This window comes from Pelodiscus sinensis, chromosome 6 (assembly GCF_049634645.1).
Source record: "Pelodiscus sinensis isolate JC-2024 chromosome 6, ASM4963464v1, whole genome shotgun sequence".
NCBI classification, from domain to species: domain Eukaryota; kingdom Metazoa; phylum Chordata; order Testudines; family Trionychidae; genus Pelodiscus; species Pelodiscus sinensis.
This window is the reverse complement of record NC_134716.1, coordinates 7,402,649-7,426,390: the sequence shown is the minus strand read 5'-3', so window position 1 is coordinate 7,426,390 and position 23,742 is coordinate 7,402,649. Positions and strand designations below refer to the sequence as shown.

The following is a 23,742-nucleotide window of genomic DNA, read 5'->3' as shown; positions in this document are numbered from 1 at the left end:
ATTGTGGCAATGAAAATAACATTGCCGGCAGCAGACAGAGGCACTGACAGCATCCTGTATGAAAGAGGTGAAATAAAGTCACTGATAACAGTTTTCCAGTGCCTCCTTTCTTACACAGTTGGGGCAGTGCATAGGTGCACCACATAATGAATGGGACAGGGGAGGAATCAGACTGCAGTGAAGTCTAATTCCTTGCTGATGTCACTGGTCCATCCCATGAACAAATTGCTACCTTCATAGCTTGCTCTTCTGAATGGGTTGCCATATTGGAAGCCCCTTGGCTCCACCCATTCCTACTCTCAACAGATGTAAGGAGGTGGAAGGATATAAGGCCTCCAGCCCTTGTTTACCGCTGCCTATCTGAGCCAAAGAGAGATCAAAGTGGGAGGGGATTGTTCTCGCTCTTATACCATCACCAGCAATGTAGTCACAGTGACAATTAAGTCTTTGTCAAAATCTGTTTCAATGGTGATTGCTTGATATACACACTGGTGAATTGCTTATAGTATCACTGCTTTGTTTGTGGGTTTTGGGGGGGGGGGTGGTTTGGATTGTTGAGGTATGGGATTTTTCTCCACTTAGTCTGCTCCTGTGCCATGAATCAGTCTTCCTTTTCTATACTAAGACCACCACTTAGGGAGGGGGAACAGACTTTTGGAGCCAAGAGAGAGTGGGGAGCACTAAGACTGTAGGGGGCCAGGGCACCAAAATGCAAGTTTCCCCAGGGTGCCATTTTCTCTTAAGCCAGTCCTGGTGGTATCTGACCAAAGAAATCATTTGTATGGCTCAATATAAACAAAATCTACTTAAACACAGACTGAGGAAAAATAAAACCAATTTGGTTTCCATTGCTTCAAAAACCTCTTTCCATCCTGGCCGGAAGGCTGGAATTAGGAACTGTGGGGTGTTAGACATGGTTTCCCTACATATACATAATTTACCATTTTGTTCAAAGCCTTTCAGCACACACACACTATAACAATGATTCCAATGCCACTGGTCCAGACTGAATTTTGATTTATAGCAAGTCATTTGCCCCTAGGTATTTTGTAGAAGTCCTTTGAAAGGGCTTCTACAAAATGGGGAAATGCCGGACAGTATTTTAGAACATTTCTTACGTTTAAAAGAAGCTACTGCTCTAGGGAAAATACATTTAAAATTAAATTTTTAACTGCTTGAGAATGCAGGCAGTTGCTGTTGATCACTCTTTCCTGATCAGACATTAAGTGCATGGGAAGCAATTTCCTCTTGCTTGGCTGTATTGAACTTATTGCATTAAAAAGAAAGAACATGACGGCCCCAAGAGCTTGACAGGGAAAGGAAAAACCGTGGGTTTTCAGCTTGCCAGCACTTCTAAGTCTCAGTGTTAGGTAACAAAATTAAATGTGAATCTGTTATTAAAGCATATGCCACCTATGCAATAAATGAAATTCACTTTGGCCCCTATGTTTACTTGGTCCTAACAAAGGTGCTGATTCGGTAGAGTTGCTAAGCACTTTGATGGTGCCTGAAGTCAATGGAACTGCTCACATAGTTAATAGGCAAGTGTTTCGGCTCGGATTCTAGTTAGCTGAATACTAGCATACTATGCCATAGCATAGTGATGATTTGTTTTAACTGAATTTGATTAAACTGTGAACAGTCCTAGGGTACCTTAGAGACTAACAAATATATTAGATCATGAGCTTTCATGGGAAGTGGGTTTTAGCCATGACTGAATAAATGTGTTCATTTAATCAACAATGAACAGTCTTGTAGTACTTTAGAGACTGTGTTCACACCTTTTTCCTTGTCATGTATGCAAAATTTACTACAGTGAATACAGATTTGTGCAAGATGAATGTCAAATTGTATAACTAACCAGTGATGAGACACATTTCAAGCATAATACTCAACCATTCGATTCCAAATTCGTGATCTTTTTTAGTAAGAGAAATCATCTAGCCAGCTAACTAAAATAGTAGCCCACTATCTCTGCACCCTCCAAGTGCTATTTCAGAAGCTTTACAGGGCCCATCTCTGCTACTGCTACTCATGCTAAAGATTACCTCACTGCACACATGGTCCTACTGAAGCTAAAGAGCACCCTGCAACCAGGAAAATAGTGAAATGATTTGAATACATTGTTTATAATTATTATTTAGAGGCTAAAGAAGTCTTGTGCAGATTAAGTGTCATAACATTTACATTGTGGGAGTATTTGCAGTGGGTTGAGAGGGACGTAGATGGGGTAGGAGTGGAAGCATCCATTTTGCTGGGAAGGGAAGCGTCGAGAATGAACAGATATGAAAGGAGGAAATTGCAGTGGGAAGATATTTTACACAGGGCCTGTTACATTTTTAGGGATCTGTAATAATTTTTCTATACTATAGGTTAGACCTCTCTAGACTGGCACTCTCTGGTCCAGCAACAGCCAGATGGTCACTTATCACGGATAACTAAAATCATGTCAGAGCAAGTTTTCCATGGTCCCATAACATTTGTTTACAGCCACAAGTCCTGGCTCTCGGTGTTCTGTGCTGTTATTGAGCTCTGATTTACCCCCTACATGTCCTCTAAGAGCCAAGTAAGCAGTGGGAGTGTTGGAAATGTGGCTAGACAATATTGACCTCCCGCGATTCGGCAGTCTCTGGTTTGGCACTGGGCAGGTCCCAAGAGTGTTGGACTAGAGAGGTTCAACCTGTAGCACATCTCAATTTGAAAGGTTAATCATATTATTCAATAGCAGCAACAGAAATGTAACAACTGGAAAATAGCTGAGATTTATGAGAAGAGCATTAGCAAATTACAGAGCGAGAGGAGAAAGGAAAGGCTTTTAAAATTCCTTTGTTGTTTCCTTTTCAATTTACATATTCCAAAATATGGAACAAGGATATATGTGCATTAAAGTAGGTCATAAAATAATATATGAGTAACCATAAAGGAATAGCAGCAGTGGAGAACTGGAGTACAGCTTTCAGCAGCGATGAGGCTTTAACTTTGATTTATACCTTTGTGACTTGGTCCCTTTTGCCCTGACATGACTGCCTGCTTTGCTTTTCTGTAAACAACAAGTCGTAGTCCATCAATCTCCAGCAAAATGGACATGTTTTACAAGCTGGTGATGGATTTCTGCAAGCTGACAAATCTGTCTTTTGCGGCATTTCATTGAGTGCACACGTTAGGGGGTTAAGAAATTAGCCAATAAAACAGTGATCAGAGGCTTTGCATAGAGAAATCCATGGCTGAGAGAGGCTAGAATATTTATTCAAGATGCCTCATGGAAAAAAACTGAAACAGAAGTGTGTGAGCAGAATTATTTCTAAATTGCTTATATTTTTCTTTTGTTTAAACTCTTCCTCTCCCCCCCCCCCCCCCGCAGGTCCTAGTAATAACTAGAAGACTCTGAAGAGTTATATGGGGGTGTAACTTGTTAAAGAGTTATTCTGCTGAAGCCCACAACACTGTGATTTACACCAATGGTGTAGATCTAATTTTTTTTTCTGTTCCTGCTGCATGTACCTCAGTTGGGCTATAAAAAAAAGTCCTAGTACATGATAAAATGCTAATATGGACTAGGCAGTTCTAGTTATACCCTGTGTTAGCACAGTCCACTTACCTCCAACATTTATTTTTTTCCCAAGCCTTACACCATTTAAAGAGTTGTGAATTTCACCCTCAGGGTGCATTTCAGAAGACTTCTCTGAATTTGCTAGACTTTCCCACTGTTGCTACTATCCATGAAACAATTGTGTTACCAATACTAAAAACGGTGGTGAAGACATGCTGTCTTAGCAGTAGAATACTCCCCTGAATGAGGCAGAATTCGATTGGTTCCCTCAGGTCATCTACAGCTTTCTCATTTAGCAGCAGAACAGGAAGGCGAACAAGGGTTCTTGGACCGAAAGATAAGAAGCATTAAGGAGAAAGAATTACATCTTTATCCCTGGGAGTTGAAGTAGTTCAGTGTTTAAACTTTGTTTTTTTCCCTACAGCCTAATAGAAGAAAAGAGTGAAGGTGGGATTAAAAAATGGGACCTACCTGGGTTTGATCTCTTCTTTTCTACCTTGCTTTGCTTCTCTTCTAGCTTCCGAAAGTCTGGCCGCTGGCAGGTGTCTCAAGGGTTACGCCGAAAAACTATGGCCCCTCAAAAATCACGGATCACTTTTGAATTCTTAGCTGAGAAAAGTTAGGAACACGAAGCACCTATAAGCAATTAGGGATTGTTTGTGTCATTCCTAGCACAATCACAAATCACAGAACAAAAACTACACAGTGAGGGGGTCTACTCCAGGACAGAGGATCCCAGTCGCTACAGGGTCCCTAAGTGCTAATCCGTACAATGCAGGAACAAAGTTTAGAATGAGTTTTGATAGTTTTCCATAGAGTGCCAAAGAGAATTTCAATGTAGCGGAATGACTTCAGTTTGAAACTGGTGTAGACAAGGGCTTAGCACTTCAGCTGCTGTCATGTAAACCCTCCCCTTGTGCATAAGAAAAGGTGTGTGTGTGTGCGCTTGTGAACTGAAAATGGTGTGTCTGAGTTTTTAACTGATTCATGCTCAGGCAAAAAAAAGGGAGGGGGTAAGGCTTTGAAATGTTGATCCAACATTTGTAGTTATGCAGGTAAATACAATATAATCAAAAGCACCAGATGTCGGGGAGGAGGGTTAGGATGGGTTTCCGGAGTCTCACTCCCAGGTACAGTGCTAGAGTATTAAACGGGAGTGTGTTATTTCAGAAATCAATACAAAAGCAACAGAAACAACTCCTGTAACAGGGACTAGCTGTTGCGGAAGGCAGATGCTAGAGATGAGTTGATGGTAAGCTTCACAGCCACATAGCCTCAAAACACAAAGATTGCGTCTAGATCGGCAGGATTTTCTGCAAATGCTTTTAACGAAAACATTTTTCTGTTAAAAGCATTTGCAGAAAAGAGCGTCTAGATTGGCCCGGATGCTTTTGTGCAAAAGCACTTTTTGCGGAAAAGCATCCGTACCAATCTAGACGTGGTTTTGCACAAGAAAGCCCCGATCGCCATTTTTGCCATCCGGGCTTTTTTGCACAAAACAGTCCTCTCCTGTCTACACTGGTGCTCTTGAGCAAATACATTTGCTCAAGAGGGCTTATCCCTGAGCGGGAGCATCATAGTATTTGCGCAAGAACACTGACAATCTTACATTAGATCGTCAGTGTTCTTGTGCAAATTCAAGCGGCCAGAGTAGACAGCTGGCAAGCGTCCATTTTTGCGGAAAAACTTGCCAGTCTAGACGCAGCCAAAGAGTAAGACAGCACAGTCCTGTCATTAGTACTACAAGGGTGGGAACTGTAGATGCTACTACCAAGCTATGCTGTAACTCCCCCACCTCAGTGTGGTCTCGTTTAAGTGGTCATGTTTCTAGTTAAGGAATCTTTCATTTTAACAATGCTACTGAACAGCCTGTCTTCTGCCTTGGTGTCTCCCATCTCCTGAAAAGCTGTGAGCTGCTCCCATCAGTGATTCTTTATAAACATTGGTCTACATTTACAGAAATGATTGGGATTTTGGGAGGTTCAGTTATTTTAAAGGTGGGCACTCAATAGATCAGCAGGCCTGGTTTTTCAGGCCTTGGGGTGTTCAGCCCTCCCCGTATTGTCTGGACATCATGCAACTCTTCCCTAGTCTGAATATTTTTCATCGTAAGTTATGTTTGCTCAAAACAGTGGGTGAAATTTGTTCCTTAAAAATGGGCTTTTTGTTTTGAACATGGAAGTGTTTTGGTAGAGTTTTGTCACAAAAGTAAACCCTTTGTGAGATGGTCACAACATATGAAATGAAGGTAGGTTTGCAGTTCTTTGAGAACACTTTGCACGCCTTTAGAAACGGCAAACAATTTCTTGACATTCTTTTTTCCATCAGCATGGTTCTGGATTTCTCTGTGCCACAGATCTGGTCCAACAGTTTAATCTCGGAGTTGTACACTTCCCTCTGCTGGATTGTTACCAGACACCAAGTGAAGGGTATGGGGGATTCAGTCTTTTGAATGCCTCAAAGCAAAGTCTGTGTAGAGTTTAGGAACTTTCTCTGGCACACAATCCCCATACAGTCCCCTGTCTGACACTCTTCTTGGCAGTGGGGACCCTACCAGCTGAATGCTTTGACTCTCAATCTACTGCTGGTTTTCCCAAACCTCCCCAGCTGTTTTTGTGCATGTCCCAGCACGCCACTGAAGGGATGAACCATCTGACAGATTAAGTGATGTACACAGAGAGTAAACAGACATACAGACTTTGCATAGAACTCTAAACACAACTTATTCCTTCACAAGAGAGAGAGAGAGAGAGAAACACATCTAGACACCATAATACCACATACTTATCCTGCCTCTGTCTCCTTACCACACTGGAAAGCTCTGAGGCCAGAATCTTACATGACATCATAATATTTCTCCTGCCTTCCTGCACATGGATGTCTCAGCCAGAACATGGAATCACTGGAATTACTCACTTCTCGCTGCCTAGAGACCCTCTTTTATAACCTGTAGCCCCCTTTGGCAGGAGACCTCTTGATCAGCATCAATATACCTGCGACCATGTGAATTTACCGGTGGGTGACCTCTCCCCAAATAAAACAGGTCTCCAGCCTATTGCTTGGGATGTTTCTATTTGTCTAGAACACCATCAGGATTTAAAGATCATCTGTGGTAGCCCTGTGTCACGACTCACTTGGAATTTCAGCCCAGCATGAAACAGGAAAAAAAACAAAAACATCCAAAATGGAATCTGGAGGCTCATAAAGAGGCCTAGCGAGCATTCATTATTTCAAAAGAATTCATAAGCTATACAGACTTCCCCACACTGCCACAGAACATAATGCAGTGGCCTAAAGCAACAACTTGCAGGTTTTTTCTGAGTCCTACAAGGCTGTCAAAATTCCATTAAATGCTAATAATTTCCTAAGGAAGTTACAGCAATTGCATTTTGTCGATTAAAAAAAAAATATTTTCCATCTGTCCCATTCTCTCCATATGTGGAAAAAATCAAATCTCCCAATTTAATTGAGAATAAGTGATGAGGAAAATACATTTTGCTCTGTAGACATACCCTTATTATAGGAGCAAATGGAAAATTTACTTAGACAGGTGAGTTGTAACTAATACATCTCCAAGGTGAGTGGCTATTGTTAAATCAAGGGACAATGGTTACTGGCTATATAAATAGCAATTTTGGAATGTCTCACTGAATTCATGGGGCAATCCTGAACTCTGATTAAATCTCACAATACCATTGAAATATTGGGACATAAAACCCCAGATGCTTGGTGCACAGTAACAGGCATGCTTCAGGATTTACTTATATCATTCAAAATTCCTATACTAGTTTGCTACTGTTGTTCTGTACTTATTGTAAGTATATCGCTGCTTCCTAGGGAAAGGTCCATAATCAATAGATTGGCAGATACATTGGAAAGGATCACTGAAGTCTGGAAAATCCCATGTTCAGTTTGCAGAGATATTTTTGTTTGGGGTAGACTATGCTTTTTTTTCTTTACCCTTGGAAGCTGTGATACACAGGTGTTCCCACAGGGCACATCTACACTTGCAGCATTATTTTGGAACAACTGACGTTATTTTGAAATAACAGTGAGCGTCTACACAGCAAGCCATTATTTTGAAATAATTTCACGATGGAGGACTTATTCACGAGGAAGAGGGGACGTCAGAGTAAGGAGGGTTATAGGAGTCAAAGGAAGAGTGTTCTTCCTTTCAACTTCCTGCTACATACACCGCACCAAAATCCAAATTAAGTGATTTTGACTTAAGCTACGTCAATTGCGCACCTGAAGTTATTTATCTTAATTTGACTTTTTCAATGCAGTGTTGACGTACCCATACTGTGCTGATCAGCACCGTTTAAATATGAATAGAACAGCTGTGCATTCTCAGGCAAATTGTGGCTATGGCAACAGACATTTCCCCATTACTACTCTACCTTTTTTTCTGGAGGGGTGGGAAGCAACGTAGTAAAGTTCTTTAAAGGTTTCTTCCTACTTCGCTATTTCACTAAGCCAGCTCTGCTGCCAGGCACAGGATGAAGAGAGATGAGTCCAGTCACTTCGCACCTATCTGCACTAATTTACTCCTTGGAAGAAACAGCTGGAGTGCAGATGTGGTAATCCCCCAGGACTACTACACTCAATGGGAGTATCAAATCAAGATATGCAACTACAGTTACGTTAATTACATAGCTGGTGTTGATGAACCTTGATTCAAGTTTCTCCACCAGCCCCACATTGGTAGGCCAATGTGATGAGATGCGCCAGCTGGCTTCCCTTACTCCTCACGGAATCAAACGTATCGGCCACCAGCAGGGGCGCCCTCAGTTTGATATAGTGAGTCACTAAGATCCACTAAATCAAACTCCGGAAGATCTATTGCAGCACCATCAATCTTCCATTGAGTGAAGTCATGGCCTTAAGGTCAGATTGTGGAAGAGGAACACAAAGTTTGGTCAAATCAATGGAAAAACTCCCACTGACCTGAATATTGCAGGATCCAGCCTTTACTCTCTTGCGGGCCAGTATGGGAGCTAGTCACAATGTAGCTCTCAAGGCTGTGGTTTAAATCTTTTTTTCCAGATTGTGTACGGGAATTATTCTTAAACTAAGCATCTTTCTGCACATTCAAAATGGGTCTTGGTTTATTAAAAATAAATCCTGAAAAAAAAATAGAGCAAAACAAGAATGTCATAGAAATGAACCAATATAATTCTGTGAACTCTGGATACCTTTGGCTTTTGGAGGGTTGCTAGTATTTTTGTTGCTCATCTTTGATGGGTTCACTCATTTGAAATAACAACTTTGAGCCTTGGAAGAGTAATCACAAGAGGGAATCTATGTAGTTGTAGCATACTTATTTTTACTGAAAAATACAGAGAGTTCTACTCCCTTGTATTGTGGTCCTCATGATAAAAGATATAGATTATATATAGATGTGTTACCAAGGGAATGACCAAAACCAATAATCCCTGCCGTGAAAATAAAAAAATAAACGCTCAGTTGAAAATTAAACTACTGATCAGTGGCAGACAGAGGACTTCTGCCAGGAAAGCATTTCATTAGGGGACCGGGTCTGCTTTTATGCATTTATTTTCAAATGAGAAATGCTTACTTCCTTTTATCTTTCTCGTGCATGTCTCCCAAATACGACCAGTCCCATGAGCAATTCAGGAAATAGCTTTCTTCCATTAACCTGCTGCTCCTCATCTCATGAAATATTCATGAGAAATAACTATTATGTTATTTGTAGTATGATAATACCTGAAATGCACTTATTTCTGTATAATAGGCAAGACATGAAAGGACTGAAGTACTGTTATTCCCCTTTTACAGACAGAAAACTGAGGCAAGGACGATAAAGTCATTTGCCCAAGGTCATAGAAGAGTCTACAGCAGAGGCAAGAACAGAACTTGGGTTTCAGTTCTTTCAATGCAAGACCATCCTTCCTCTTCATGAAGGCACAGAAACAGATTTACCCGGAATTGCTTGGATCATTAAATAGATTCATGTTGGGGGTTTTGAAAATAAACTGTCCCTATTTTATTTAAATCATTGCTCCGGGATGGGGCAGGAGAGGAGGGGTTCAGGATGCAGGCTGCCCCAGGGATAGCGAACAACCTCAATCCCACAGTAGCAGCTTGGGGCCAGGTGAGAAGCATCTTTCCATGGCTGCTGCAGCTCCAGTGGGCACAGCCTGGCCTGGGGTGCTTGTCCCCTAGCTGGGGCAGATAGAGGTTCATCTGCACCCTGCACTCCCCAGCCAGAATGAGGAATGCAGCAAACTATGTACTTTCCCCTAGCTCCCTGACAAAGTGGAACAGCCAGCAATGGGCCCTATATGAATTCGGGGGAGAGGGTTAGCTTCAGTCCCCCTCCCCGTCCCCCCCAGTGCCTTGGGGGTGAGAGGTTTAGAGTTGGGGCAGTCCCTGAGGTGGGGGGCAGGTGTGCCCCAGCCAGCCCATTTTACCAGCCTAGTGAGCCTGTCTCTTTTCTGTATGGTTTTCTGAGAAACAGTCCCATTCCAGACACATCCCATTTTCCTGGCACAACTCAACCCTCAGTTTGCTTTAAGGAACCTGCATACTGAAATTGATTGTTCAAGCACTCCTCTTAAATAGTAAGAGCTAGAACTGACAGACTCTATCAAGCATGCAGTAGGTATATAATTCACCAAATATATCATATTATGGATACAGCTTTTTTGATCTAACAATGAAGACGGTCAGGGTGTTTAAAAACACAGATTTATTTTTTTTTGTAGTGGGAGGGTGAGAACGAAGGGGCAGCATAAGCAGACGTTAAATTAGAACTCAAAATCTACATATTTATGTGCCAATTCTTAATTTCTTGCACAGTCAAGGTACATAAGGAATGCAAGCTCAAGCGCATAATGCTCAGCTTTTTTGCGCTACCACCACCCTAACTTTCAAACTTTAAGTGGGTTTAGTGTTATGGATTAAATCAATAAAAAAATTTACAGTAACTGAGTGAAATTCAGAAGTTGGATACAATAAATCTGTTGTAGAAATGATGTGGAAGATTATTTTCTCTCGTAACAGAGTTTAAACTCATGGGGAAATAATCTAAAAATTGAAAAGCCAAAAGGAACCATTTTCATCAAAGCAACACACAGTAATAAAAAGGTAAAAGATCATTGTTGCTGAATAACAAGCATCGCCTCTCTAACCACATTAAAAAAAGCTGATGAATGCTTAAGTCGGATTCTTAACATGGCAGAGGTCAAGATGCCATATTTACTCAGATAGCCTGTCTTCAAAAATTAATGCTGGGGATACCAGTAGGGAACCACTTGAAAAATAAAATCCACCATGTAGCGTTAAAGGACTTGCAAAACATACCGTGTGGACTTTCAGGTTTATTGTTGCTTAGGGTCTCCTTGAACAAATATGCTGAGTGTACAGGGTGGATTTCTCCAACTGCTGCCAAGAGCCAGCAAAGGTTGCACCTCTATAAACTGGGACTCTGTGGTCTGGCAATATCTGTGGTCTTGCAGGACCATGGATATTCCAGGATCAGAGAGGCCCAGCATGCTGCAGGGGGCGGGTAGCATCTTAGTGGCTTCCTGGACTTTATATCACTGGGAACTGGGCTGGACCTGGGGAATAACAAATCAAACATTGGACTTAGTGGCTTCCTGGACTTTATATCACTGGGAACTGGGCTGGACCTGGGGAATAACAAATCAAACATTGGACTTAGTGGCTTCCTGGACTTTATATCACTGGGAACTGGGCTGGACCTGGGGAATAACAAATCAAACATTGGACTTTAAGTTATGCCAAAAACAATGGCTCCTTGAGAAGCCATTCTAGCTGCTGAGGATTGCTGGAGCAAATCTACACCATGACAGCTACTGCCACCAGCAGGGTGCAGTGAACTGGGACAAGATGTCTGTGATGTGTCTACAACCTACACCATCTTCTAAGGTATACCCTACATGAGGCCAGCAGAGTCTCTAGGCAATCTCTTCAAAGGAATTTAAGGGCGCTTTGTGTCATGTTGAATGGGCGCTAAACAACCTTAATCTAGCGAGGAACTGGCTCTGTCTATAAAATGCTCTGTTTTGAAATAGAAGGAGAACAAATGTTAGAGTAGCTTTATTTGTCTGCCCAACTTTTGAGTCTCAGCAGACGTGCACTTCTATGTGTGACAGAAGGAAACACAGACTGTTCCAAACCATACGCTAGTTCCAAAGTGAAGCTTTTCAATAAACAGAGTGGATCCAAGCAGAGAGATGCTCATTTACAACCACTGGGGATCTGGACCACTGTGTGCTCTCTCCCTCTCTCTGTCACTTCTCTCCTCCACACCCAGAAACATGGGAGTTCTATCCATGAGTGGTCCCCCCCCCCATTCTTAGCTATTGAGGAGGAAGGGATATTTTCCATGTTCACTTGAGCCTCTCTGATTGAAACAGGGGTAGCGGTTTAGCTGGATTAGATTAAAATTATGTCAGTTCCACTCATCCCTAAGTATGGCTGGAGTTTATCAGATCCATAGCTCTATGGAGCCAAGAGATTCTATATCAATGCACTGCAATATGAAGTCAATTTGGATTACTACTGCATAGGGCTACACGTAATTCCATCCCAGAGACGTTTGGCCTGCCTTAAGTCAATAGAGTTATACCAATTCATTTCGTCAGCTGCTTTCTTCTTTTCAGTCCGCTTTGTAGTTGGCAAGCCATCGCCATGACGTGTTGGCTTGTCGGAACCTCAGCAGAGAGGGCTGACTACCCTCACATTTTTCTGTCAGCACTGATACACAACAGCAATGGTGATACCCAGGTAAGCAGATACAACAAACAGAGAGAAGAGGACAGCTCCCCAGGGGGTGTAAATGGATATAGCTCCATTGACTTGCTCTCAACAAATCAGGTACCAGATTAGGGATGTAGGTGACTAGTAGACTACCTGGTAAGCATAGGTTTATCGGTTAGTTGAGTCACTACTCAATTAGTCATTCCCCCCCTTGCTGCCTCTGTACCAGAGGCAGCAAGGTGTGGGGAGCAGGAGCCAGTCCTGGAGGGGCGGAGAGCAGGGAGCTGGTCCAACTGCCATGCCGTTGCCTTTTAAATTCATCTCAGACAGGAGAACCCTTTCTGTAGTAAGCGTCTACACTGATGGGCAACCACACCGCTGGAACTGCACCAGTGTAGTGCACCATAGCAATTTAAGTGCAGGCAAATCCTTACATTCCAGTTGTACTGAGTTCCAATGGAAACACTTTTTGCAATCATTGATTTAGAATGAAGCTTGACTTTTGTTATTTCAACAAAGAAAAACCTCTACTACATTTGGAAGGGGGGGATAATCATCTGATATAGTAAATAATCTCTTGGCAGCACTACTTTTGAAAATAAATATTTTCTTTTTTAACTAAGCCTTCCCCATCTGTTCTGCCTTCTAATTACAAATGTATGAGCATGTAACTCTCAAATGTGTCATACAAACTAAGATAGAAATTATTCAGTTCTTAGCTTCTGTATACCCAGGTCTTAACTCACCTCCGCAAGCATCTGCTCTGTGTTTCTCTCATGTTTCAGACACAGGGAGAAATTGTTCCCCTGATGCAGTGATTTATCGGTGGAGTCTTTTAAATTACGGCAAAGATGGATTGCAGATGCAGAAATAAAGTTTTCAGACACCATTAATGACTGCTTCTTGGAGCAGGTAGGCTGAAACCCATGAGGGAAGAAGCAAATCTTGAACTATTTTTAAGTGGAGCACAACATCTGGTCCAAGAGGTGTATATAGTTGAACTGCTCACTAATAATAGCCATAATATCATTATTTTTTGTATCCTTGAGTGTGGGATATTTAAATACAACTGTGGTGGACTTTTCTATTTCAGAAAGGAGAATTCCACAAAAAATGAGGAAGTGAGGCAATGGAAAATGAAAAGAAACGATGCCAAGAGTGAAATGCATGCAAGCTGCATGGAAACCAACCAACCACACCCATAAATGAAGTGTAACTCAAATGTGTGCTCCAAATAAAAAATGAACGGTAAGCGAACAAACAACACCTAACAACTCAACAACAGAGTAAAAGCAGTAATTAGAGGCAACAAAGGCATTCTTTAAAAACTGCCAGTTAACTATCTCTTCACACAACACAAGACCCATGGATCACCCAATTAAATTAATGGGCAGCATGTTTAAAACAAATAAAGGGGAGTATTTCCTCATATAGTACCAAGGCAGGATCACATCAAGGGATGTGGTAAAAGATGGAAACTGCACCTGGGTTCAAAACAAGACAGACTACAGCGGATAGTTCCATCAATGGCTATCTATTAGCCAAGCTAGTCAGGGATGCACCCCCATGCTTTGGGGGTCCCTAAGCTGGCTTCCAGTAGCTGGGACTGGATGGCAAGGGGCGTGAGACTTGATAAATCCCTGTTCTGGTTCATTCCTTCTGAAGGGTCTGTCAGAAGAATGACTAGTGGGCAAGAGGGACACCAGTTAACGAGTACTGTGTAGGGCCCCACAAAGCCTAAACATAGCCCAGTGGTGGTGGTTGTTTTCAATACTCTCTGGTTACCCCCACACTGTGACACGACATCTCCTTAAAGTCTGAGCGGCTCTGTGGGATCTCACCATTTCATGTGCTTCTTCAGGATACGGTAGGCCACAAGTTAAACAGCAGAGCGTACAAAACAGCCAGCAAAGGAGCAAACTTGACTCAAGCCCAACATATCAAGTTAGCAATAGGTGCTTCCTTTTACTATGTTTTACTGAGAAGCTATTGGCAGAGAGAGAGGGAGGTACCACATTCATGAATAATATCATTGACTCTTAAAAGATAGGTCATAAGCAATCCTGACTCTGATCCTGCAACAGAATCTACACAGCTCCATGCAATTCAATGGGGCTCTGAGTAGATACAGAACTCCATCCCCAAAATTTTAAAAGTGATTAAAATGCCATCAACATAGACGAAAAAGGAGCCTGCATCCTACCTGGTGCTGCATAATAAAACTGAACTTAGCAGCAGATGACTGGTTTTAATGCACAAGGATTTGTAGTCATAACCTGCCCACACAGAGTGTTTTAGGTTTTTCTGAAGGCTGTTGTAATAAAGAACACCGTAAATCTTTCTCTGGAAATAGCTGGTATGCAGAAAGAATCTCTTTAAAGATGTTGGAAAAAGAAAGCAAGGCTGCTGTTGACTCAGAATTACTCCATTTATTTGGTGGTGGGGAGGGAGGAAGCAATACACCATTTGACTGAGGCCATATTCAAAAGTTTTCATGACTGAAATCCACACGGCAACCCCTATTGAATCTATTATTTGTCACTACCCATGAAGATTTTGATAGCTGAAGACAGTAAGCTACATTTTGCAAGTACCAGAAATGCTTTTTGGGAGGACTGAGGCTAATAGAACTTTGAAGAATGTCAGAAGCATTGGTGGCAGGGCCGAAATGCATTAGGTGATGAAAGAAGATTTGAAATGAAGGACAGGGAGTTAGTCAAAAGGACTCCCACTCATCCGTTATAAATTGGCAATATCCATTTCTTCACAGCTTAAATAAGCTTTTTTTCAAACACAGGTGAAAACAATCAGCAAGGGAAGATTAGGCCTTTAGCATGACTGATCAGTAAAGGATCCTTTTTTCCTGAAGGAAATTCCAGCAAAAATTAAAAAAAAGAAAGATGAAAATGGAAACTTACTTCAAATAGGAGCTTTTGATGAAAAACCAAAAGATTTTCAGTGAAAGTAGGATTTTCGCCAACATTTCCATTTCACTCAACAGCTATTTTTAGTCATGAAAATATTTCAATTGAAAAGTTTCAGTCAACTCTAATCTTTGGCAAGCTGCTATTCAAAACACCTCTTAGATATCCAATGTCCCATTCTTCCATCTCCTGCTAATGTTTATGCTCCTTTTCATTGGCCTCAGTAATGCTGTATTTCCATTTATCAAAAGGATACATATTTGGCTCAAACAACCTTTTATATCCTTGACATTTAAGCATTTATGCCCTCTCTTACACCTTTTTTTTTAATTAGAGATACACACGTCTCCTCCATGCAGAAACAACTACCGTGTTGTATCTAAGGATTGTCATTTTCAGGAATAATTTAGGTTTTGCATGTACTTGTCTGGCTTGGCAAAACACAGCATCATGCAGTCGCATTGTGTTTTAGACCATCTTAGTTGTCTTAGATACACAAAGAAATCCTGAATATTTTCCAGAGTGAAAAATGAAATTGCTTTCTTATGAGGTTCTGATTACAAAGATGATTGCATTCAATATTTATAGATCTTTTCTGTGGCTTAGAGAGGAGTTCAAAACAGGTTTTCTACTGCACTGCCTCTTTTGAGCTAAGAAATAACATTACAAATCCTCTTTAAACTCATACTTTCTTCAGTCACTGAGATCTGAAGTTTTCTTTCAAGCTCAGTTACACTTGCTTCTCTTACGGTACTGTAAGGCTAGTTGTGCTTCTATTGGTGTCAATGGGAATTTTGCCATTGTCTTCTCCAATAATTGTTTGGGTGGGATGGTATGGTGTTCCATAACGCATTGAAGAATGAGGCATGTTTTTTTGAACGAGACATTATAAAACTGAATTTCTGAACTTTTGCATGTCACACAGGGAATGTCTTCCATATTCCAGAAACACACCAGGAGATTTCATGTACTGGAAAATTCTTTAATCAAATTCTATAATCAGACCTCCCCCCTCAGTCTTTCCTTACAGGGACAAAGTTAATGGAAAGTGGATGCAAAATACTTTCCTTACAGGGACAAAGTAAATGGAAAGTGGATGCAAAATACAGAATGATTGGTTGCCTTTTTACTAAGCATTCACTCATCTGACATTGCATGATTAACAGAGAATCAGTTGTCCCCTCCCCCCCCAACCTTCACATTATCAAAAGTTCTTTGTATGATTAAATGCAAAAAACTACATGAGGCATGACTGTTTCTAAAGAAAATATTTGTCAAGGTTTTCCTTGAAGTAAGGGTTCTTCTTTAATTGTGCTCTCTCAACAGCAAAAAAAAGTATATCAAAACAGAAAACAATGGCACAGAATTCTTTTATACCAAAGTATGTAATGCTGAACCATTCTTAGCGCCTTTGAAAAGCATTCTAGTCCATTTTATTTCTTATGTTTTTATCTGCTTTTGCTGTTTGAAAAGCATAATTAGTCCCTCCCCTCTACCCAAGGACAACACTTCTCCTGCTGACATAATGCCATCTCTGGGAGAGGAGGTAACTAAGCTGATCAGAGAGTTACCTCCTATTGGCTTAGAGGGACTTCAGTAGACACAGCCATGCTGATATATTTGGACTACGTCTAGACTGGCATGATTTTCTGCAAATGCTTTTAACGGAAAAGTTTTTCTGTTAAAAATATTTGCATAAAAGAATGTCTAGATTGGCATGGGCGCTTTTCCGCAAATGCACTTTTTGCGGAAAAGCGTCCGTGCCAATCTAGATGCGGTTTTGCGCAAGAAATCCCCGATCACCATTTTCACCATCGGGGCTTTTTTGCACAAAACAGTTTTCAGCTGTCTACACCGGCCCTTTTGTGCAAAAGCACTTCTGGAAAAGGGCTTTTCCTCCAACGGGAATGTCAAAGCATTTGCGCAAGAAGCACTGATTTCGAACAGTAGAACGTCAGTGCTTTTGCATAAAATCAAGCTGCCAGTGTAGATAGCTGGCAAGTTTTTCCACAAAAGCAGCCGCTTTTGCGGAAACACTTGCCAGTCTAGACACAGCCTTGTAGTGTAGACATATGCGTCTATGTACACAGAAATGCTGTGCAGAATACATCCCCAACCCCCAAGATGCCACAAATCCAAGCTTTATGAGATCAAGTCCTATATCCGCTTACAAAACTTGCTTTCTCCAATACAAACCTACCCAAACATCATTACGTTGTCTTCACAATTCACCCTGTGCAGTTGAGAAAAAAGGACAAATCACCCACGAAAGATGTTCATCATGTTACACAGCCCACTCTATTAACCTCATTTCGCAGACTAACACAACTACCCCTCTGAGACTATTAAAAATCTATTCTGTTCTTTATAGGTTCCTATACAAGCTTTGGTATCTATCAGCAATGGGCTAAAAGTTCATGGTACTTAGCTTTTGATGTCATGAGGGTATTGAATATAGAAGCCCCTTCAGTTCACATCTTTGTTCAGACCTTGATTAAAATAGCCTCATTTAGCAAGTACACTCTAATTGACATGGGGGTTTTTTTCCCCGTCTCTTTTTCTAATATTTATTTTACCTCTGGACCCGTTGCTCCATTCATCTGAAGAAGTGGGTTGTGCCCAGGAAAGCTCATGATACAAGCTACATTTTTTGTTAGTCTCTCAGGTGCAGCAAGACCATTTGTTGTTTTTTAAAATGTTTTTAAGAATAGATTTTGACACACTTAAATATAATGAACGTTCCCTTACTCCATGCGCAGCCCCATGGAGTAAAATATTCCCCAGAACATGTATGGATGTCAGAATCTATGCCGTTGTCAACCTACTATATCTGAGAGCGCTTGAATGTCTGTGAACTCCTCGTAAACATTAAGATGTAGGACAAGGGTGGGCAATAAATAATTTTTGGGGGGGGGGCACTTCACCAATTTTGGTAGTGGTGGTGGGCCCACCCTGTAAGGGGCAGGGCCTTAAGTAGAGGGGGCGGGGGCTTGGAAGGAAGAGGAGGTTCCTTCTAGGCACCATGTGCCCCTGCTGGGGGGGAGGAGTCTTTGGCCCTCCCCTGCGGGGTGGGGGAGCACACGAGGTCTCTCACACCTGCCCCACCCCCTCTCACACCTGCAGGGGTGAGCAGTGCTTAGAGGGAACCGCCAGCCATTTTGAACAGCTGGCGCTTCCCTCTGATGCTGCACACCCCTGGCATGGGAGGAGACTTGGTGCTCCCCCCGCTCCAAACCCCGATTGGCTTGGGGGGCGGGTGCTCAGCAGGGCTGCTGCGGGTCAGAAGAAATGGCTTGGCGGGCTAGATCTGGCCTGTGGGAATTAAGTGCACAACTTCCACTTATCATAACTTAAAGCAAAGTCACTGAACAAAACTTAAGGTCCCATCTGGGACTGTCCCTGCCCCAAGCCTCCAACCTCCCAGGCACCCTTCAGGGAGACGGTGTGTGCATGTGGGGGGTTGAACTCCCCACCCCACTGGATTCATACGGGAACATTGCTCTTCCCCTTTGTACACTTTCCCCTCGCTCCCTGACAGATTGCTGTGTGTTTCATTTGGGCTGGGGAGCACAGGGCACAGGTGAACCTGGACCTGCCCCAGCCGAGGGCCATGCACCCCTCCCCCAGCTGTGCCCGCTAGAGGTGCTCTTCACGTGGCCCCAAGCTGCTGTGGAGAAAGAGGGCTGGGGTAACCCTCTGTCCCCTGGGCAACTGGCCTACTGAACCCCTCCTCCCCCACTCTCTCCCAGAACAATGATTTAAATAAAAAAACAAAAAAAGATTGTGTTAAGGACCCGAACATCGCTGGGTAAATTATCTAGTTTAAAATAAACTAGACATACAGAATAACAGCTGCAGCATGGCAGCGCTGCGCATTTTAACTGCAACTTTTAGATGTGTGGTCCTGTTAGGTGTTCTACTGCTGGGGGGCTCAGCATGGGATAGTGACAAGCACTGCCGCAAAGAAGAATATGCTGTCTCTGCACTGAGATACACATAGCTCAGATATGGCAGCTCTGAGCCCGAGGACTATTAGAGCTACCCAGACAGGGACCAATCAAGCTCTGTAAAGCTAATCGATGTATGGTTCGGTCAGGTATTTGACACCGTTCCACATGGGGAATCGTTAAATTGGAGACAACTTGGGAAAATGGAAAGCGGATAAGGAACTGGGGAAAGGAGACGCTACGGCAAGATGAACAGTGAGAATGGAGGGAGGTCACTAGTGGCGTTCTTCAGGGATCAGTTTTGGGACCGGTTATAGTTACCGTTTCCCCCCTAAAGTCGCAGTGCGCTAATAAAATGTGCATATGACCCAAAGGTGGACGGTATTGCCAATATGGAAGAGGACTTCATGCAGGAAGATATGGAGGACCTTGAAAACTAGAGTGACAGAAACGAGCTGAAATCTAGGGCAGATCTACTAACCAGACTCACGATGGACTAACGATGTTGCTGAGGAGTGTGAATGATGGCCAGTCTCATGACATTGGAGACAGTGGCAGGTGGCTCATCTGTGACTTCTAGTAGCCAGTATTCCCAATGGCCAGAGATGAGGTACAACATGGGGAGGGCTCTGAGACTTTCAGAAAATTCTTTCCCAGGTGCCCGGCTGGTGGGTTTGGTTGACATGCTCAGGGACCTACTGATGGCCTTGTTTGGGGTTGAAAAAGAATTTCCCCCAGGTCAGGTGAGCAGGGACCAAGGAGTTTTTCATGGCTGATTCTGCACCTTGAAGGCTATAAAGTGGGATTTGAGGATTTCAGTAACTCAGGCAGAGATTAGGGGGCTATTACAGGAGTGGCTGGATGTGCATTGATGATCGTCAGGATGCCCTCTGGCCCAGATGTGTGTGACTCTGCAGGGGTGGGGAACGGGCCTGTTCTGTAGTGGAGGTTTGCAGAAAGCAGAGCTGGATTCACTTTGTCAAAACTTGAGTGGTTAGTGCAGGGGTTGAAAAATGAGCCTCAGGCAGAGGTAATACACAAGCCATTCCTACATCCATTTTACCCATCGACCTTGCATTACTACTCTCTTGGATGTGTTTGAACAGTAGCAGATACCTGGACAGAGTTCACTGGAGGGCACAAAGATAGATGGGCATGGGCGGTGGGTGAACAGCCCTGCCCTCTCTGCCTGAGGCCCTGCCCTCATGGAAGCCAAGCCCCCAACACCAGAGGGGTAAATCTCCAGTCTCCCCCACCAGCAGGTGCTTCAGCCAGAGAGCACACAGCCAGCCATTACACAGATATGCTGAAGGTGGGTGTGGACTAGAGCTTCCCCCGATGTGAGATTTTAGCTTGCACATTGGCCCTCCACCAACCTTCCAGATTGGGTCCTAAAATGTTTTCCTCCCACCCAAACCGGTATTTAATGGCCCGTCTGCTTGCCCAGGACAGAAGTTGAATTGCAATAGGATAAATTCCCAGCACTGTTGCTCTGAGTCAGATCACTGTGAGGAATAGTTCTACGACAGACGTTGCCTCTAGAGACCCCACCCTGCAACGAGAAAGGAACGCTCAACAAGGACGTGAAGACATGTAGACTCTACTACTCTGGCAGTTCCACTGATTGGCGTTCTGAGGTTTTCCCCCTCATACTCACTGAGTCTGCCACCTCCTCTCCGAGGAACGGTTCACACACAGCAGAGCTTGGCCCAGCGCATTTCTAATGCCCTTAATAGTCTCCAAGGGATGCTGACAGTGAGTAAAGTACATTTCCAGTGGATAAGTCTCAAGCAATATCAGATTTCACCCAAACCCTATTAAACTGTCATGCACTTTAAAGTAAAAATCCATTGCTTTCCCACTTGATTAATATGCCCTTTGCTTATATAGAGCAGCTTTTCTCATTGGTAATAAGGCTCATCTTTCCTTCTTCCTTAAGGGAGGTGATTGAACAAAGTCAGGGCTTTTGGCTTTACAGCTCTTTACTACAAGCACAGAAGAATCCAAACTACCTCCTGTGGCTAATTTAACAGCTGTAAAATGCCACATGCATTAATGAATGACAATGACACATTCAAATGGCTGACTTTTCTCCGTAGACATATTTTTATAGATGTTGCCTATTATGTGTCAGAGTTCTTTCTTCCCTGCTTCCCAATTCGGCTATTTTGACCTGTGAAATCAGTCCAGAATAGCCCAAATGCCCTCCAGCAAAGCCAAAGAAAGTTGCACAAGATCTAAAAGACTTGTCAGACTGCTCTGGAATTATTCTCTTAATCCAAGTTGCATTTCTAACAAGGGAATTACATAAAATTCTTAGAAAAAACAAATCACCCAAACCCTATAGATTCAGAGAATCATAGAGCACTAGAACCGGACGGGACTTTGAGAGGTCATCAAGTCCAGACCCCTGCCCTCATGGCAGGACCAACCACCATCTAGCTCATCCCTGATATAAGAAATACCTGCTTCCGTGGTTCTCTCTACCCAATATTTTGGAACGAGAAGGAGCAAGCGTTCCAGCATGATTTGACAGATTTAATTGAGTGGGAAGCATGCTAATGAGCCGCAATTTCAAAGCTCTGTCAACACAGCTACTTTTAGATATCCTTCTGACCATAATGTGTCAGTCTGGGCTGTGAGGGTTGCTCCCCTGGGCTTCAAAATGTTGTGCAGACATACTCTTTTAGGCTCTGTTATCATTGCAGCAACAAAAGCAGTATATGTTAATATCAATATAGCTAACTTCAGACTGCTAACAATGTAAAATCCTAGCAGAGGCGAGATATGGAAGTTTCCCTCTCGAACTAGCTAGCTGAGATTTCTACCCCCTGGAGTTCCACTTGTTTTCACCTCAGGGTTGCTAAGTCAAAGGGTTAAGGTTGTAGTATAGGTACGTCTACATTTGAACTGGGAGATGCTATTCCCAGCTCCCATGGACACACCTGTGCTGTCTACTTGAGCTAGCCCACTCCAAATAGCAGTGTGGCTGGAGTAGCATGGTGAGCAACTTGGATGAGTTACCTCACTATGTCTGCATAGGATCTGCGTGGATTTACTCAAGAGAACCGCCCAAGCTGCCATGGTCCTAGGCCAGGTACGCTGCTATTTGTAGTGCACGGAGTAGCATGACTACATCAATGTAAGCTGAAAATCACAGACATGGTCATAGTGCGTGACATCGACAGAAATGTACTTCCATGGAAAACATTTTGGTTTTGTTCCAATGGTGAGCAAAACAAACGTCTAAGTGGCAACAAAAAGGAATCGTCTCCCTAGTCAGTCCTAGTAATAACGGTGCTTTGCACAACAGCTGTCTGCTGTATATTTGAGAGTTTGTCTGTCTGTCCCCCAACAGGGGGGGTAGTGCATCCTTTCCCAGGCAGTCCCCGCTGCAGCCTCGGCAGCCATGGAGAGACGCTTCTCACCTGGTCCCAAGCTGCTGTGATCAGTAGGGCTGGAGTTGTCCTCTCTCCCTGGGGCAGCCTGCACACTGAACCCCTCCTCCCCAGCCTCACCACTGAGCAGTGATTTAAATGAAGAAAAGCCATTTGAGTTCAGGACCTGAGCAGGTGTGTTCAAGATCTCCTCCTAAACAGTAAGAGCTAGGACCACGAAATTTAGAAGACAGCTTCCTCTTATCATAACTTACAGCAAGGGCAGGGTTTGGCTGTGCCAGGAGAATGGGATGTACTTGGAATAGGATTGTTTCTCATAAAACCATACAGAAAAAAGAGACAGAATCACCAGGCCGGTGAAAGGGGCTGGCTGGGGAGGTGCACCTCCCTACCTTAGGGACTGCCCCATCCTTAAGCTGATCCACCCTCCCCCAAGTGCCCTTTGGGGAGGGCAGGGGGCTGAAGCGTCACTAATTTTCATGGGGATGTTGCTGGTTGTTCTCCTTTGTCAGGGAGCAAGGGGAAAGTGCACAGGTTGCTGCATTCCTCACTCTGGCTTGAGAGCACAGGGGGAAGACACTCCTCCCTCAGCTGTGCCCACTGGAGCTACAGCAGCCATGGAGAGGCACTTCTCACCTGGCCCCAAGCTGCTGCAGTGAGAGAGGGCTGGAGTAGTCCTCTCTCCTCAGAGAAGCCTGCACATTGCACCTGTTCTCCCCAATCCCATCCTAGAGCAATGATTTAAATGAAGCACATACATTTTCAGTTCGTTTTCCCAGAAAAACAAAAACTGAGGTAAGGGTCCGAGCTATGCTAAGTAAATCTTCTAGTAAATTTAGTAAAATAGTCACTATGAAAACCTCAGGAGATGCATTCTCTCATGGGCTGATAATATGCTAGTACTCATCTACAGGTATAGGTTGAAAGAAAGGAATAAAAATATTTAAGCCAGTTATACCTGTAGTTAAAACTTATTAAACACCCTTCACTTTAGAACATAAGAACATAAGAATGGCCGTCCTGGGTCAGACCAAAGGTCCATCTAGCCCAGTAGCCTGTCTGCCGACAGTGGCCAGCACCAGGTGCCCCAGAGAGGGTGGACCGAAGACAATGATCAAGCAATTTGTCTCCTGCCATCCCTCTCCAGCCTCTGACAAACAGAGGCCAAGGACACC

At 43.2% G+C, this 23,742-nt stretch overlaps 2 long non-coding RNA genes across 3 annotated transcripts in view; one reads left to right on the top strand and one right to left on the bottom strand.

Annotated features, from left to right (window-relative positions):
- Positions 1-9,700, top strand: part of LOC142829796 (uncharacterized) — a 297,123-nt gene extending 287,423 nt beyond the window's left edge. The window contains exon 4 of the long non-coding RNA XR_012904587.1: positions 9,350-9,700. This is a non-coding gene — a long non-coding RNA (uncharacterized LOC142829796). The remainder of the gene's footprint in view (positions 1-9,349) is intronic.
- The window catches only part of LOC142829795 (uncharacterized), a 178,088-nt gene that overhangs the window by 36,217 nt on the left and 118,129 nt on the right, over positions 1-23,742 (bottom strand). For both annotated transcript variants that reach the window (XR_012904586.1, XR_012904585.1), the window contains exon 3: positions 4,022-4,186. This is a non-coding gene — a long non-coding RNA (uncharacterized LOC142829795). The remainder of the gene's footprint in view (positions 1-4,021; positions 4,187-23,742) is intronic.